We start from the raw sequence: 19,645 nt of genomic DNA on the forward strand, positions 1-19,645 counted from the left end.
ACTTCATCCCATCCCCTCACACTTCTGAACTTATGAATAAAATAAGGCGTTAGACGAAAAGTTAAACCAAATGGAAGTATGCTATTCAGCCCAAGGAGTCTGCCCCACCATTCAACGAACTCATGGATGATCTGATTTGGAGATGCCAGTGTTGGACTGGGGTGTTCAAAGTTAAAAATCACACAACACCAGGTTATAGTCCAACAGGTTTAATTGGAAGCACACGAGCTTTCCGAGCGACGCTCCTTCATCAGGTGATAGTCAGGTGACTATCACCTGATGAAGGAGCATCGCTCCGAAAGCTAGTGCTTCCAATTAAACCTGTTGGACTATAACCTGGTGTTGTGTGATTTTTAACATAGTTGCTCTGCTAGTCTTGAATCCCTTTCTGCTCACTTAGCTCGACAAAGTTTCATCATCTTTCTGATTAACTATCTGGCACAGTTTGAAAATACCCAACCACACAGTCTCAACAGCGGTTATTGGAAATTGCCACAGATTCTTTGACCCCTGAACAAAGGAATTACTCCTCAGTTCTGAATTGAATGGGCAATATCTAATTCTGAGATTATGACCTCTGGTGCTCTCCTCAGAGCACAGAGCAAGCCACCTGCCCGTATCTACCCTGTCAAGGTCCCATTTATAATTGTTATTATGTGATTATAAAGTTCCCCTCCTCGTCCTTTGTTTGAAGGAGAATAATCCCAGCCTCACCAATCATTTCACGAAGTTCTACTGTATACAGAGTTAGCAACATGTTAGTAAGTCTGTGCTGTACCTTACATATTATTAAGACAGGTGGAGAAATTTCGGCGAGGAAACGGGTTGATATTTCAGGCGCCGACGGGAATTGGAACTTGAAATCAGAAAGTGATTAGAATTGGATTGACCCACAGGACCAAATACAGCGAAGATAACTCTGACAAATGAGAATCTAATCATATTTGATTGACATTCAATGGCTTCAATGTAACTGAATTCCTCCGTGTAATCGTCCTGGAAGCTAGTATTTAGGAGAAATGGAACCTGACCGCCCATATAAAGAAGTTGAAGACAAAAACCTGTCCGTGGGTCGACTTTGTTTGATTATTAACTCAACTCTTGTCTCCGTGAAGCCTACATCATCTGCAACACACAAATTAGATGTTGAACAGAACTCTCTCCATTTGCCGAGGGGCGTGTAGCTTCAATACCACTGAAGGAACTGGGCACCCTCCACGACAATGCAGTCACTGAACTGTATATTGTTCAACACCTGAATATTTCATCCATTAACTGCTAAGGCACAATTGTAGCAGAGTGCACCACATAGAAGATTCACTGGAGTAAGTCATCTAGGCTTTATTGACAGAACCTTCAAAGCTCAAATGTTGTACTGACTATAAGGACAAGGTTGAAGATGCACTGAACCTTCACCATTTGCAAATTACCCTCTAAGGTACATACCAGCATGACCTGGAGAGGAATGAGTGGTAAATTCATTGAGTGGTGCAGTAGTTTGATGGGCAAAGATTGATACTTCAGCCCTCTATCTTTCATCTTTCAATGTTTAAAAATGTAGATTATTGCATGGACCAGACTTGTGCTCGTTCCTTTAGTTGTTTCCTAAACTGGCAGTTGCTAAAGATCGAATATCATCCACAGTCTGTGGTCAACAGCAGAAAATATCCAAAAAACATCCCTAACAACTTATCTCCCTGTCTAACATTCTTCAGGGATCTGTGAATGTCCACTCCAAGATCTCGTTGTTCCTGTACACCACTCAGAATCCTCACTGTTATTGTTACAACTCCCCAAATTCACTACCACTCATTGGTCTGGATTCAATTCCATTCACTATTTTTCCTTTCCACCTGATGGATACATCCCTGCGGCCCCTGACATTACCCATCATAGTCAACTGCACGACTATGTATCATCAGTAAACGTCTAAATCATTACTCCCAAAAAACAGTTTGAATGATTGATCTACATCAGGAAACAGTGGTACTTCACTGGGAACAAGCATCCAAACATGGTTCCTTGCTGCATGGGATGAACAACTGCCATGTTCCAATCTCCAAGGGTTGCTAGCCCAGTATCTCACCACTACATTTGCAGATGACACAAAGATTGGTGGAGTAGCCAGAAAACAGAGGGGACTGTCAAAGAATGAAGGGGAATATAGATAAACAGAAGAGTTGAGCGGAGAAGTGGTAAATGGCGTTCCATCCAAGCAAATGTGAGGTGATGATTTTGGGAAGTCAAATTCCAGAGCCAGGTATACGATAAACGGAAGAGCCTTGGGTAAACTTGATGATAAGAAAGATCTGGGAGTTCAGTTCCTTTGTACCCTGAAGGTGACTACACAGGTGGATAGAGTGGTCAAGAAGGCATATGGCATGCTTGCCTTCACCGGATAGGGCATTGAGTATAAGAGGAGGCAAGTCCTGCTAAAATTGTACAAGAGTTTGGTTCGGCCGCGTTTAGAATACTCTGTACCGTTCTGGTCGCCAAATTACCAAAATTATTTGGACGTTTAGGAGAGAATGCGGAGAAGGTTTACGCAGATGTCGCCAGGTATGGAGGATGCAAGCTCTGAAGAGAGGTTGAGTAGGTTACTTCTGTTTCATTAGAAAAAACGAGATTGAGGGGACCTGATTGAGGTCTACAATATCATGAAGGGTGAGAGAGATAAGCACAGACAGAATGGATAGAGATAAGCTTTTTCCCAAGATGAAGGATTCAATAATGAGGGGTCAAGCATTCAATGAGAGAGTTGAAACGTTTAAGGGAGATAGACATGGAAATTATTTTACACAGAGGGTGGTAGGTGCTGGAATGCATTGCCAGCAGAGGTAGTAGAGGCAGACATGGTAGATTCATTTCAGGTGCGCCTGGACAGATGCACAAGTAAGTGAGGAGCAGAGGGATATGGATGCTTAGAAATTGGACGACATGTTTAGATAGTTTATTTGGATTGGCTCAGGCTTGGCCGTCCAAAGGGCCTATTGCTGGGCTGCACATTTTCTGTATTCTTTGTTATTCTTTGTTCACTACACGACCAACTGTGCGTTACAGGTGAAGTATTGTTACTTCTGCAATCATAATTACTTATGCAAGGTAAATGAATTCACAGCAGTGCACAATTGTTTCAATCAAGAGCTGAGTCCACAAGAATGATACCTATGTGAAGGAAATATATAATTGTTTTCATATTAGCTAAAATGTGCAAACAAGAATGAAAGGTGCCTGCAAACAATGGTGGATGGTACAGACAAATAGTTAAGGTGCTGTGAGGATATAGGTTAAGCCAGATATGCTTGTACAAGCAGTAGTTACAAGCATTTGTTTCCCATTTCTGCAAAAACAGAAAACAAACCCCAATTAAAAAGTCGTAAGATTCAATATGTTTGGGGAAAGGGAGGAAATGTCACAAGTGGGTGAAATAGATCGCAGAGAATGAGGATATACCTAACAGTTGACCACAGCCAGGATGTGGTGAAAAGGCCAAGTAAAACCTGTACTTTGTTATGCACAACGCCGGATAAGGCAAGAGAGAAGCAATAGTAATGGGCACCGGGTTTGGAGTAGTGACTCCTATGTACTTGCTAAACTCTGCGTGTCTATTTCAGGCACCACGATTGCAAGCATATAATAAACATACTGATTGCTTCAGATCTTGTCTCGCACTGAGATTATTGAAGTTTCTCACAACTGGGGGATTGTCCGGGATATTCTTCCATCCCCGGGAGGAGTGGCTGGCCCTGGACACTGGGAAGATGCCCACCATTCACAATTGAGGAGCAGTTTCTGGTCCCGGTTTTGTCCGCTCCCTTGGGCGACTGGTACGAATCCCACAAGAGAGATATCTGAATCAGACAGTGAAAGGAGGTCGATAAAAAACTTGAGAAAAAAAGGGCCAGGCAACTCTGTGCACAGACAACGTCAGAAAACTGACTTTTAAGTATTGCCTTGGTGGCCGGGAAAAGGGGTATTTAATTGCTGAGGGACTGGTGAGGGCCCCGAGAAATGGGGGGTAGACAGAGTAAGTCGAACTGTCACGGAGTAAAGGAAGAAAACGTCCCTGGTAACATTCCTCCTGAAAGTCCGTTGGGGAGGATGTTGCGGAAATGGACAAGTAAGACTTGTACAAGGGAAAAAGATAAAAAGAAAATGATTAAATATTTTTGTTTAGTATGGACCAAAGAACCAATTCTTCATCCGGCTGTCTTCTGGCCAAAGTATATTCGGATGACGATTGTGTATTTCAGAATTTAGATTTGCATGCGAATAAAAAACAAACTTTTAGTCAAGAGGAGGCGGACTATGTGTCCTGTTGGAAGGGCAGTTTGGGAATGATGGTAGTAAAGACAAAGGATTCCCCCTCTGCCCCACCCAGTCCCTGGGATCCATTTGCCTGCTTGCACTCTCCCCCTCCCCGCCCCCCCACGTACCATAAAATCAGATGAGGTGAAAATGGGGGAGGAGGAGAGACAGACCGACAGGGACAGGTAATGGATGACCCTCAAGAGGAGTACGAAGGGGCGGTGGACGGGGATGTTGTTTTTCCCGACCCTCAATCCTCAGCAAAAGAAAGGGAAGATAAAGTAGATGTAAAGAAGGCCTCTGGAGTATCTGAACCAAAGCCTAAGGGGGAAAAACAAAAGCAAAAAAAAGGGGAAGAACGGGAGGTACCAATAGGGTACAAAGAGGTTGGGTTTGTAAGTGCCCCCTTCACCAGTGGGGAGGTCAGAACGTTTAAAAAGGAGATGAAGGTCCTGGTTGAGTATCCGGTCAGGTTGCCTGAAAAAATTGATCAATTCTTGGGGCCCTGTCTGTATACGTGGACTGAGTTAATGTCTATTTTGAATATACTATTTACTGGGGAAGAAAGGGGACTTTGCCAGGAGCAGCCATTAAAATATGGGACAGGGAACTTCCCATTGGGGATGGGGATACTGGACAGGAAGAGACGGAGTTTCCCCTCAGAGACACCCAGTGGGAAAATAAAAACCCAGAGCATAGGGAAGAAACGAGGGAATTGAAAGACCTGATGCTAAAAGGTATAAGAGTGTCAGTTCCGAAGTCACAGAATTTGAATAAAGCCTTTGAAGTTACAGAGGAGAAAGATGAGACTCCCTTAGCTTTCTTACAAAGATTAAGAGACTCAATGCAGAAATACTCTGGAATGAATCCTGAGGACCCAGTGGGTCTTTTCAAAGTACATTTTGTGACAAAGGTATGGCCAGACACAGAGAAAGACACTGAAGATAGAAGGGAGGAGCGAAACACCATTAGATGAATTGTTAAGAGAGGCACAGAAAGTGTAGATTGGATAAATTACATTTTCTATAATCAACAGAAATTTATAAATTATACAAGTGATGCAGTTGAAGGAATATCAGAACAGCTTGATGTGACAAGTAGGATGGCATGGGAAAACAGAATGGCCCTTGGTATGATTTTAGCAGAAAAACTCTGTGTGTGTGTGATGTCATGAGGAAGCTGTTGCAACTTTATTCCTAATAACACTACACCTGCTGGTTAAATTACTCGGGCATTAAGGGGATTGACTGCCTTAGCAGAGTAACTGGCTGAGAGTTCAGGAGTAGACACATCTCTCACGGGATGGATTGAATCATGGTTTGGAAAATGGAAGGGGGTGGTGGTTTCCATCCTTACTTCCCTGATAGCAATAGTCGGGGTATTGGTAGCCATTGGCTGTTGTATCATGCCCTGTATACGAGGACTTACCCAAAGACTGATTGAGACAGCTTTAATAAAACAAATGCCCCGAAAAGGCAATCAGGCAGAGGAACTTTGTCGATTAAATAATGAGGGATGAGTGAGACCAAGATGGATGAAATCTCCGGAATGATGCTTGTGAATTTTGGGGGCAATGCTTAAAAGAAAAGTGCAGAAGATAACAAATGGTAATTAAAGAAAAAGGGGGAAATTGTAGGATCTAGGTAAAGCAGTGTTACTTCTGCAATCATAATTATTTATGCAAGGTAAATGCACTCACACCAGTGTATAATTGTTTCAACCAAGAGCTGAATCAACAAGAATGAAAATTATGTGGAGGAAATATATAATTGTTTTAGTATTAGCTAAAATGTGCATACAAGAATGAAACGTGCCTGCAAACAATGGTAGATATTACAGACAACGAGATAAGGTGCTGGTGGGATGTAGGTTAAGCCAAATATGCTTGTACAAGCAGTAGTTATAAGCATCTGTTGCCCACTTTTGCAAAAACACAAAAGCAAACCCCAATTAAATGGTCATAAGGATCAATATGGTTGGGAAAAGGGAGGAAATGTCACAAGTGATGGATTTAGATAGAGGTGATGGAGGATATACCTAACAGTGGGCCGCAGCAGGATCCGGTGAAATGGCGAAATAAAACTTGTACATTGTTATGCACAAGGCCGGATAAGGCAAGCGAGAAACAATAGTAATGGGCACCCGATTTGGAGTAGTGAATCCTATACAAGATATGTATTTGCTAAACACTGTGTGCCTTATTCCAGGCACCACGCTTGCAAGCGTCCAATAAACATACTGATTGCTTCAGATCTGGTCTTGGACTGAAATTATTGAAGTGAGTGAGCTGTGTTTCTCACACTCTGTAATTTAACTTTACTGTGCTTTCTATTCACTCAAGTTCTCATATTAAATGCTCCTCGTTTTCTTCTTAACTTTGAGACAAATCTCAAAATTCCAGGCACAATAAAAGCGATATGAATTATAAATTATTATCTGGGCAAGAGAACCAATAAACAGCTATATTGACCTCTTGAACATCCGAGCTATTTGAATGAAAAAGCAATGCCTTTCAAAAAAATCTTTGGATGTCTGTATCCTTTTTCAATTCATTAATCCTGCAAATAGCTTATAATTGTCAATTGATCTCTCTTAATGAGTATCTAATCAATGTCATTGCAAACCACCGAAAAAATTGAAACTTTTATTTGTTAAAATGAAAAGATTCATTCTCAATTCGTTATTAAAACAATAAGTGAACCATATTTTACCTGTCCACTAAGGTCAAGTGACCTATCGCCCATAATTGAACATTCTAAATATTCCTACAGCTGGAGAAATCGGAGCTAAAAAGGCCAAACTAAATCAAACATTAGACAAAATAATCAGGTCTAGAAAACTGTGGAAAGCCCAGTCAAAGAGGTCACAAAGGTTCGAGAGATCCAATCACAACCAGCCCGAGAGTTGTGCTTTGGAGAGTTTGAAGCAGACTTCCTGGCACCTTGACTTGCATCCAATGTCTGAGCGTTATACACCTCGCTTGAAAATTATGACAAGTGAAGGGTGTTTTGTACGAAACCCATTGAATGCTTAGAATCCAGAATTTTGGTAAAATGTTGTGAAACATTTCCCTGATCATGGGAATCAGCTCAACATTATTGAAGTCAAAGTACTCCTAATGGTCTTCAAGACCACCTAATTACTGTTCGGTGAAAAACACTTTGTACCTGTCTAATTGTTCTCAGGTTTAATTATCACAGCAAACATCACAGTCTCACCAGATCCAAAGATATGTAAGAGAAACCTTATTATAATTTAAACACTAGATCTTTTCCAGACCCATGATGACACCTTATTTCTTCTGACTGAGGATACTACGAGTAACATTTATCGAGATGAAGCTAGTCCTGAATATAGGATTTTTTTTCTGATAGATTTCCAATCCAAAACTTATGATAACAATGTAATTGTGGCTCATTCATTGTCAACAGATTCCCATTAAACGTATTTATCTGTTTATTCAGAGACACTATTGAAACAAATACGTTGATAAATGCTGTTGACTGTATGTTTCTGTGAAAATAAACCTTCCTTATTGACTTATTTTCTTTATAATTCTGACTCAAATGTCTAAATATTGATGATATGAAAAATTGCATGAATTAAATACAATGCAGAATTTGTTCTTGTTATATATTGTATTTCTCCAGAAGAAAAGTAGAGAAACCAAGTATAGAAATCTTGAAGATCTGAGAATTTTGAATGACAAACCATTTCTGATCAACATCCACTGAATGTCTAATGTCTTTCCATATCATCATGCCAGAATTTGCAGTCTCAGCTGACAGATTAAGAAATATCTAGTCAACATCAAAGCAAATCCATTTAGCAATATTGAATCATTTACTTTGCCAAAGTTCTAAAATTAATTATCAATTCATTGTCATTCCAAAAATCACACAGCAATTCAGTTTAGGTTTTGTAACAAACATCGTCAAATTCACATTTTAATTTATTCCAGTATTTCTTAGTGTTAATATTTAAAAAAAGGATAGTAGTTCCCTTATTCCAGGATAACACAAACACAACCTAATTAATGATTCCCTATCCAACACTCAAAGATAATATCTGGTCCCTTCTCATTTGAATGTTCACAGAAATTATTGGATTAATATTCGTCCTTACATATTGAGACGTCTGATTATTTTACACTCCAACAAATGCTGTTCATTTTTACACATGACGGGCAGCTATATGAGATTTCTAATCATTTTTAAGTTTGCTATGAAATGTTTCTAAGATTAATTGTTGCTTATATCTAATATTTAAGAATTGATCAATTCCAGTATATCCAGCTTTAAGTGTGAAATTAAGGCTCAGTAACGTAAACGTATTGCATTGTACAGAAACCAATGATAGCGAATGGTGATTTTTATTTCAATACTTGAATCTTAGTTAATTTGCTGTCCTGGGCATGGCTTGCCCCAACCTGGAATAGAATGGTCCATATTGGCTCATACAAAATGCCTGACAATCAAAAACAGGCAGCCTACCTTAGAACTAAAATACAAGGTGTCAGGGGATGATAAACTAGACTAACATTCTGTTCCAGCCTTAAATTAAAAGAAAGCACACTACCAATTGACCTACTCCAACGCCAGGACAACAGCATTCCAGACATTTCTTAATAAGAGCATGCCGACATGCAGACAAATGACCAATCCTGATCTTCATAAATGAAAGGATTATTGTCGCAGGAAATGAATACACAGCAGCTGCAGGGTGCAGCCCAGTTACCTCACTAAGCAGCTATCATGACAACAGAAGAGTTCATTTGTCAGATATAGTTATTATTTTACAGTTACTCAGAATATTAAACAAAGGTTCTAATTACAGATTCTTGTGTATAATAGGGGAAATTTGCAACATAAGTTTGATACATGTAACCAATGCCTACTAAAAACATTATAGAAAAGCATTTAGACTGAGATTTGAAGTTAGCTAGTTTTAGGAATTAACTTCACGGTATGATGTTGACTGCCCATTAATTATAAAGTCCTGACAGAAAGAGTAGCTGTATAATTTTGCACAATATAACGAACTTTATAACATAAGTCATATTACTAATCTTATGGCAAGTAAGCTAAAATTAACTGTCTTTTCTATTTGTTTGTACATATATAATTAAGACAGTGAACAATATGAGGAGTAATTGGCTTTCATAAAATAAAATATGATGAATAGCAGAATTCAAAATGTCCCAACTGATAAGGTATCCTGAGAGGCGCGAGGGAGTTCAGGAATAACTTTGGAATCTAAGTTAATAAGATGCATAGAAAGATCCCAATAGGAATCTGGGGATGTCCATTAGAATGCCCATCTGCGATTATGTATTTCAATTGGGTGGCTGGATGAGGAGAGAAGGGCTGTAACCACATTGCATGTGGCCTTTGTGATGCAGAAAGTGCATAAAAATGCTGCTTTTTTACTGTGCATGTTACAGTGTGTTATGGATCTCCCTTCCGAGATTGGCCTCGGGGGATGATCCCTTCATTAACTAGTTGCTGCATGAGTAAACATCTTCCACATGCCTGAGCTCAGCCTGCCTCCTGAGTCCTCATTCTCTGTCAGGGAAAGCACTTCTACACTATGATGACATTTCAATTCAATACAAACTTTTATTGTGTGTGAAATGATTACATTCAGAGTGATTTAATTTTCATGATAAAATTGCTTTACATTTACTTTGTTTGGTGTACAAGAAAACGTTTTGATTATATCCATTTGTTCTTTTGTTCAACCAACACTAAGTTTTAAATTATTGTAAAGACTACAATGGGGGAAACGGGAACGAGTCTTCAGCTCAAATGTCATATGAAATGACTGTTTCCTTTTTTCAAACAATGTGCCCTCCAAAATGATTTTTATTTTCATTATAAGAAAAAATTGCTTGGACAATTGTTGACAATTTTCCTTTTCCTCCCATATTAGGTGTCAGTGAACAATAATCACAAAATTATGAGAATTCCTTTCTGTATCAAATGTCAGTGACTCTATATTTTGTTCACAATAATAGTCACTTTTATGGCCTAATTCTTTTCCTCCTAATTCTGAAATAAATATCGAAGCATTTATTGTGGTAAAAATTACATCAACAAAATTGGCATGACTCTTCAAGAAAACCATTGGAAGCATATAAATCTTGCATTGCCTGCATTTTTAAATAAAATCATTTTTTTTCAATTGTTGCTGAATGATTTTTTTACATCATACAGCTAAGTGTTATGCTTTAATTTTCAGTTTCTTAATCTTAATGAATATCCAATCAACATCAAATCAAAGTGTTTTCAAAATATTAAGTCAATTTATCTGTCAGGATTCTAAAATCAATTTATCAATTACAATAATTGCACAGAAATTTAACATAGACTTTGTAAAAATGCAGTTTTTTAAAAAATTTCATTCATTATTTTTTATTAATACCAATATGTTCAGGCCCATACACATACCAAACGACCAATAATATCCCTTGCAAAATTCTTTGTAAATGTCTGATTTTTGCTCAGGTGAAATATAACAATTATCTCAGCTTTTGAAATTCAGAGAGCTCCAATTGCTTTTCCCTGCAATATTACTCTTCATTTCTACATATTACTCAGTCTAATATCAAGATGGGATATCTCATTATTCTCAAATTCACGAATATGATTTTTAAAATCCGTTTGTTGCTAATATATCTTATATCTAATAATTGTGCAATCCAGTAAGGGCTACAAATGTGGAATTATGCTTCAGTACAATAAATACTGCAAGGTCATTACAAAGTACAATCTCTCAATCATTGTGAAAATTGTATTTATTTTAAACTTGCAAACATTTTTTAAATGATTTGATTATAATTTATTTCGATGCTGACACTTACTGTATATACAATCACAATATCAGTAGATTATTTGGAGGTATCATCGTCCATTCCAATAATCACAGTATCTGCTATATTCTTTCTTCTGGTCACTCATAGCAAAATGTATCTAATTCCACTCAATCAATATGCCTCAGAAAATATTTGAGAATGTTGTGGTCATAAAGCTGAAATATACAAAGTCACGATAGTCATTAATTTTCTCTTGTTCTGTAGATCTTAGTTAAAACAACACAGAATTTTATGTTCCAGTGCTATAAATATGAGAAAAGATCACTTACATATCAGTAAAGTAAACAAATGTCACTTGCTATTATTTATCAATTAATAATTATTGGTCAGTTTATGAATTGTGTGAGATTTAATTTTAGTTTTCCAGTCATCTATTTACATTGAATGTGATATTGAAATGGTGAGAAAATATCAGGGTTTGTTCATTTGAAAGTTCAATTTGCATATCTCTCACTTATCCCGTTGATTGCATGATGGTTTAAGAACGTTTCACTCAGCAATCCTCGAAAAAATCAAAAACTGTCTGATTTTAAATCAGATCATTTGCACCCAATTATCACTTTGTTCTTAATTCATACAAATACCTCAATTTTATCGAACCCAATGTTAACACTATACAATACACACAAAGCAACACAAAGACTTCCATCGCCATCTGATTATTTTTCAGTAGAATAACCTGAGTAAGTACCTTATTGCTCCTGAAACCAATGACAACAGTAAACATTTGTTTACTATTCCATGCAACAAGTGCAATTGATATCTTCTATTTCAGTTCAGTAGTTAAAGATGATTTATGTTGCTTAAAACAATGCTTCTACTTTATTACGGATATTGACTGTAATACAATCATGCAAACAACAAACGTTTGTCATTCTAAAAATCTTTAAGTTTACTTATTTTAAATTTGTTTGCAAGAGATATTTCAAATTACAACCATTGTTGTTGCATAATTCAGCAATCCTAAATTTGAATTTGGGAAAGTCTTCATTTTTGCAAAACGGAAGTAGTTTTCAGTTTATATAACACATTAAATAACAGTTTTTTTTTCCAAATCACGCGCTCTGCAAAATGATTATTGGTTTCATTTAATTGTAAGAAAATAACTGTTTTGAACATGTCGATTCTTTTTGTCTTTTCTATACCAACACTATTCATCACTGTACAATAATGAACAATTATGATAATTCCTTTGTGTACCAAATGTCATTGACTGCATCATTTGTTCACTTTCATGCTCACTTTCATTATCTATTAACTTGCTTCCAAATTCTAACACAAATGTCTGAACTCTGATCATAACATTAATCATCTAAATTAAAATAATATGTCTGTATGATGAAACCATTTGATAGAAATTCATATTTCTTGTGTTACCTTCATTTTTTAGCAATGAAAGAAAAAAAGTTTCCATAATCATTGAATGGCTCATTTTTTCTTCAATTCATAAAGCTAGTTACTATATTTAATTCCACAATTTACCAATTTTAATAAATATCCTATCAACATAACAGCAAAGTGTTTTTGATATAATGAATCATTTTAATTGCTCATATAACAACATTATCAAGTCATTGTCATAATAATAATTGCACAATTGTTTCAGAAAATCTTTTGAACAAGTAAAGTGAGATTCACATTTTAATTTGACCAATTGTTTCTAAGTACCAACACTGCAATATGAAACTTTATTTTCAGGTCAAGTTTCCCACAATGGATCCAATGACTTCTCATCCAACATTAATTGTGAATGCCTAATGTTTGCTTATTTGAATGATCTCCGTAACCACAGACTTTAAATTCACAAACCTGCAATTACTTTTCATTGCAATAATTCCAGTTTGTTTGCACATATTCCTCAGTCACATAGCAAAACGAGATTTCTCATTGTTTCTAAATTCATTTGTCGAATTTTATAATTCAGTTGTTGCTCAAACCTAAACATTATTCAATCCAGTACATGCTATGAATGTGGAATTATGGTTCTTTACATGAATAACTATTGTAAGGTGCAATCTCTCAATCATTGTTAATATTAATTCTTATTTTACCTGCGGAAACATAGCTGAATTCATTTAAATATATTTCACTTTGATGCGAACATTTACTATATTTCTAACCATAATAAGATTTAAGTATTTTTCATGACACAATATCATGTAAAATTCCTGCGTTTTGTTAAGTCAAATGAAAAAGAATTAACATTTCTATTTTGTTTCATTAGCAATGACAATGCATTTTGCATTTTTCGAAGTTGAGCATTTTTGCAAAGAAGGGATATTGCCTTCAGCTGAATAATAACATTGAATGACTAATTCACAGAATCTGCTGTTTATTCTCTTCGAGTTCCCAAGCAACCAAATTAATTAATTCTGCTGGTTCTAAATTCCTGGAAAGTATTTGATATTGTTGCAGTCTTAAAGCTGAAGAAGTCAATCTAATTTTATTGATTTTTTTAATTGGAAAAAGCTAATTCAAACATTTCAGGCACATCAATTTCTATTCTGCAGTGTTACAAAGATGAAAAGCAAGTAAATTTAATCATCAGTGAAATAAACAAATGTCAATTTCCATTATTCTAAGTTAGCTAATTCCCAAATTTTTAATTAAACAATGCAATTCACGTAAATATTGTTGTGCCCGTTGATCACATTAATTTTCTCATTATTGTACATTAATGCTTTGTCAGGGGTTTTTATTTTTTGTTTTCCATTCACCTATTCATATTGAATGCAAGATTGATATGCTTTGGCAACATCAGAGAGTGTTCATTTGAAATTTGACTTTGCACGTCTCTCACTTAACTCACTTCTTGCATGGGGTTGGGCATTGAGAACAGAGGATCAGTGGTTAGTACGCCTGTCTTACAGTGTTATGCACTTGGGTTTGATTCCATCCTCGGCCACATGTTTGCGTGGAGTTTGCATGTTCTGGTTTTCTCCCACAATCCAAAGATATGCAGGTTAGGTACATTGGCCATGCTAAGCTGCACATTCTGTTCAGGGATGTGTAGGTTAGGTACATTAGTCAGGGGTAAATGTCCAGTAATCTGAGAGCAGAATGGTGCTGAGTGGATTATTCTTTGGAACGTCAGTGTAGACTTGTTGGGCCAAATGGCCTGTTTCCACACAGTAGGGATTCCATATAATTAGAATTGTGTTTTGCTAAACAAAACTGACAATTTTTTGAAATGTTGCATTTAAAACTTATCTTTAACTGTCACTTGTCAATCTTGTAAAATATCTCACTGTTACTGAAATCAATGTTCAAACAAAACACTGCACATAAAGCCACACAAAGATCTTCACGACCATCTAATTACTGTTCAGTGGAATAATCACAGTAAAATTTTATTGTTTCTGAGATCAATCCCCACTATCACAGTAAGGATCTGGTTATCATTCCCTTCAATAAATGTAGTAGTTGTCCTCTGGTATTTCAGTTCAGTCGTTATACACCATACTGGTTGTTCAAAGCATGGTTATTCTTTATTATGAATGGCCAAGGGTTCTAACGGCAAGAGATGTTGTTCGACCTGATTTGTTGCATGTTCTCAAACAAGTTTTCACGATAAATATTGTAAAAAAATTTGCATTTATTTGGTCTTGTTCAACTGCTGATGCTAACATTTTCAGTTCATGTTCATTAAGCATATTTGGAGAAAGTGAGGAAAGCTGTGGTGTTGGAAAAGTGCAGGCACATTCAAAGAGCAGGATTATTCAGTGTATCGAAAAGATTCCTGATGAAGGACTTATGCCCAAAACGTCGATTCTGCTTCTCCTTGAATGCTGCCTGACCTGCTGTGCTTTACCGGCACAATGCTCGTGCCATTAGAAATATTTGACTGAATATTCAGAGACAATACTAAAAGTTACCTCTGTCAATTTAATTTACTGTGCTTTCTATTCACTGAAGTTTTCATGTTAATTGCACCTCTTTTTCTTCTTAAATCTGATACAAATTTTAAAATACAGAACACATTAAAATTCACATGAATTATAAATTTACATTCTCGACAACAAAACCAATGGAAGGCGTGAAAGAATTCTTGAACAGCCTACACATTTGAATGAAAAAGCAATTCCTTCTAAAAAATGTTTCCACGTCTGTATCTTTTTCTCAATTCAATAATCCTGCAAGTAGTTTATAATTGTCAGTTGATCTTTCTGAATGAGTACCTAATCAATGTCAATGTAACAGCTGAAACATTAACAACAGATGGATAACTGGATGTTAAAGACCTTATTTGAAGCCAACAAATGTTTGGTCTTTACTAGAATTCCACCAGAAAACATTCTTGAATCATAATAAAAGAAGTGAGATATGTGAGAGATGTGCAAACCTTATTTTTAAATGAACAAACTCCAATATTTTCAAAGCATTTCAATCTTACGGTCAAAATGAACAGGTGAATGGGAAAATAAAAACAAGTTTCTGACAATTCATAAACTGAACAACAGTTACAAATTCACTTTCATCAAAGGACAGAGTAATATTTAGATGAATCACAACATTTAGTTACAAAGTAGATAATCAGCTGACTGACAAGTAATAGGTGGTAGCATTCGTTAGTTTACTGAAGAAGATATCAACTTTATTTCAAATTTATAGCACAAGAGAATAATGTTTAAAGTGTTTCAATTGTTTGGACTTGCCCCTTTGCAACAAAAAAAGATCAATCTCATTACTTAGACATCGTAATCTTTAATTCTGCAGCATTTTCAAATACTCTCCAGGAACTTATAAGCAACAGAATTAGATACAGGTATCCCCACTATCCGAAAGTCGAGCGTTATTATGAAACCTTACATAAACTGAAAAGGGGTAAATCGAAGAAGCATTAATTTATATGGGAAACACCTCCCCTTTTTTCGTAAAAGTGAAAATCCTCTTCAGATTTATTTCAGTTAGAGAAAACAGGGACAGATGTAAGTCTTTTGTAAAAGCAAAGTGGCTAAAACGAATTTTCCAACACATATTTCTTGGTAACCTGACTCAAATAAGTATCAGATTTTGTGATTATTGATATAATAGATAAAAGCAGATCTAATGTTGTATTGAAAAGCAGTTCAGTCTGTGCTTAGGTACTCTCTAATCTCCATTCAGATAGCTCTTGATATATTTGTGTTGAAGGTGTGATTTGAAACCTTCCCTCGGGTCTAGTAATAGAGACACTGCCACAGCTCCACAGGCTCCTTTCATAATGTTCCCACTCAGGACGGTCAGAACTGCAATATTATGTTTAATGTGGTTACACAAATGAAAACTAATCAGCTGTTTATTGTAGTAATTCGATTGGGAATTAATTCGTTGGTTTCTGTGTGTAATGGACTGGAAATTAAACAATATTTTACAATAACAATAGAATAAATGAATGATAGTCTTAAATAAAGAGGAATCTCATGGCAATTCTTTGAAAGACAAATTGACAAAACTGCATGATCATTGTACTTTAATTTTAAATATACATCAGTCATTCAATGTGAATATTCAGCTGACGACAAGTTCCCTTCCTTTCAACAATGTACAACTTCCACAATTTCAAAATGAACAGTCATTGATAAAGGAAGGAACAAGGAGATGTTAATTCTATTTTCTTCACATAAACGTGTGATTAATTTAAGTAAGTTTCATATATGTAAAAAGGAAACTCTTATTGTTGTCCTAAATGCAATAAATGTTAGCATGAAGTGAAATATAATCAAATGAATTCAACTGTGTTTTCTCAGTTAAAATACAGTTCAATATTCAAAGTAGTCGAGTGATTGTACACTGCAATATCTTTACAGTAATTCAGTGCTGAGACATAATTCCACATTTATACGCATCATAGTGAAGCAAACTTGTGCCAGGAGTCTGAGCAGGTTGGTGAGGTCTTTAATGAGTACTTTGCTTCTGTATTCACGAGTGAGTGGGACCTTTTTCCTTGTGAGGACAACATGAAACAGGCTGATATGGTCGAACAGGTTGATGTAAAGACAGAGAATGTGCTGAAAACATTTAAAAATAATGGGGATAGATACGTCCCCTGGGCCATAGTTTGTTATGAGAAGGGAGGCAAGTGATTGCTGTGTTTTGGCAATGATCTTTGCATCCTCACTGTCCAGTGGAGTCATAACAGATGATTGGAGGGTGGGAAACGTTATTCCCTTATTCAAGAAAGGAAATTGAGATAATCCTGGGAATGATTGATGAGTCAGTCTTACATCAGTTGTGGGCAAATATATGGAGAGAATTCAGAGAGACAGGATTATGATTCTTTGGAAAAGCTTAGATTGATTAGAGATAGTCAGCATGGCTTTGTGAGTGGCAGGTTATGCCTCACAAGGCTCATTGAATTATTTGATGTTGTGGCAAACACATTGGTGAGGACAGAGTAGTGGGTGTGGTGTATAAGGATTTTAGCAAGGTGTTTGATAAGGTACCCCATGGTAGGCTCATTTAGAAAGTAATGAGGCATGGGATATAGGGAAACCTGCCTGGTTAGATAATAAATTGGCTGACCCATAGAAGACAGGGTGAGATTGCATAGATAGTTTTCAGCTTGGAGCACGGTGACCAATGGTGTTCTGAAGGAATTAGTTCTGGGATCTCTCCTCTTCGTGATTTTTACAAATGACTTGGATGAGGAAGTGGAAGGGTGTGTTCGGAAGTTTGCCAATGACACGAGGGTTGCTGGAGTTGTGGATAGTGTGGAAGGCTTTTGTACGTTGCTGGAGGACATTGACTATGCAGAACTGGGCTGAGAAGTGGCAGATGGAGTTCAACCTGGGAAAATGTGAAGTTATTCATTTTCGAATTTCAAATTTGAATGCAAATTTTCAGATTATTTGCAGGATTTTTGACAATGTGGAGGAACAGAGGGATCGTGGGGTGCACGTCCATACATCCCTCATAGCTGACATCCAAGGTGATAGGGTTATTATGACGGTGCATAGGGTGTTGGCTTTCATTAGTGGCGAGATTGAGTTTAATAGCCACGAGGTTATGCTGCAGCTCCGTGGATCCCTGATGAGACTACACTTGGAATATTGTGTTCTGTTCTGATCACCTCATAAGACATAGGATGCGGAAGCTTTAGAGAAGGTGCAGATGATATTTATCAAGATGTTGCCTGGACTGGAAGGCATGTCTCATGAATAAAGATTGACAGAGCTGGGGCTTTGGTCATTGCAATGAAAGAGGATGATAGTTTACTTGATAGCTTTGTGTAAGATGATGAGAGGCATAGATAGAGTGGATAATGAAAGACGTTTCCCCACAAAGTGGCATAATTTTAAGATGAATGGGGGAAGTTGTGGGGAGATGTCAGAGATAGTTTCTTTATAGATAGTGGTGAGTGTGTGGAATGCACTGCCAGTGGTGGTAGTACGTTCAGATTCATCAGGGACATCTAAGCGACTCTTGGATAGGCACATGGATGATAGTAAATGAAGGGCATGTTGGTTAGTTTGATCTTAGAGTATGATAAAAGGTCTGAACTACATCGTGGCCAAAGGGCTGTGCTGTACTGTTCTATAGTCTATGGATTGAAATGAACAATTATTATATATTAGCAACATAGAGATTTTCAAAATTCTACTGGCATACTTAAGAATAATGATAAATTTCATCTTGCTATTTGACTGTGCTATCTGCAAAAAATGAACAGGAATTGTTGCAGGGAAAAGTAAATAGGATTTTCTAAATTTATAAGGCTGGGATTACACAGATCATTCAAATGAGCAAAAGTCATATTTTGAACAGTGCGCATTGCATCAGAAATAATGGATTCTTTTGTAGGTGTGTTGATTGGAAATAAAATGGAGTTTTATATTACTATATAGGTACTATGGAAGATTGGATTAAATTCAAATATAAACATCACTGTAGTTGTTAGCAAAACTAAACTAAAGCATACTATAATTATTGTCGTACAAATGCCTTAACAATTACTGTTAGAATCCTGAAAAAAGGATATATTGTACCAATTTTCAAACAATCAATAAATTAAATTGTAAACCTCAGTATACTTGTTACCCAGACCAATTATTCTGCAATTGTTGTAATTGTAATGACGTTATAACTAATGCTAAAACCTAAACAGATAAATTGTTTCAATACTTTGTCAGCATGTTGCTCTGAAATTGATTGGATATTTATTAAGATCGGTAAACTGAGGGACAAAATATAATAGCTCACTTGATAGAATTGAAGGAAAAAATGAGACAGTGTTTATTGAACACAATGGATTTTGTTTAAAAATGCAGTTGATGCAAGAATAATATATTTTCCTCGATTGGTTTTCTAATAGAGACATGTTTTTTAAAAAAAAAATTGTCATGATTGTCAGAGTCTGCAAAGGGGAGAGTGAGAGAGAATGAAATTCTAAAAAAACAAAAAGGAAAGGAATTGGCGAGCAGAGGATCTCCAACTGTACTGTCTCACCCTGCCAACATCTTCTTGGGTGAGCTGGAACGCAGA

This window comes from Chiloscyllium punctatum, chromosome 31 (assembly GCF_047496795.1).
Source record: "Chiloscyllium punctatum isolate Juve2018m chromosome 31, sChiPun1.3, whole genome shotgun sequence".
Taxonomy (NCBI): Eukaryota; Metazoa; Chordata; class Chondrichthyes; order Orectolobiformes; family Hemiscylliidae; genus Chiloscyllium; species Chiloscyllium punctatum.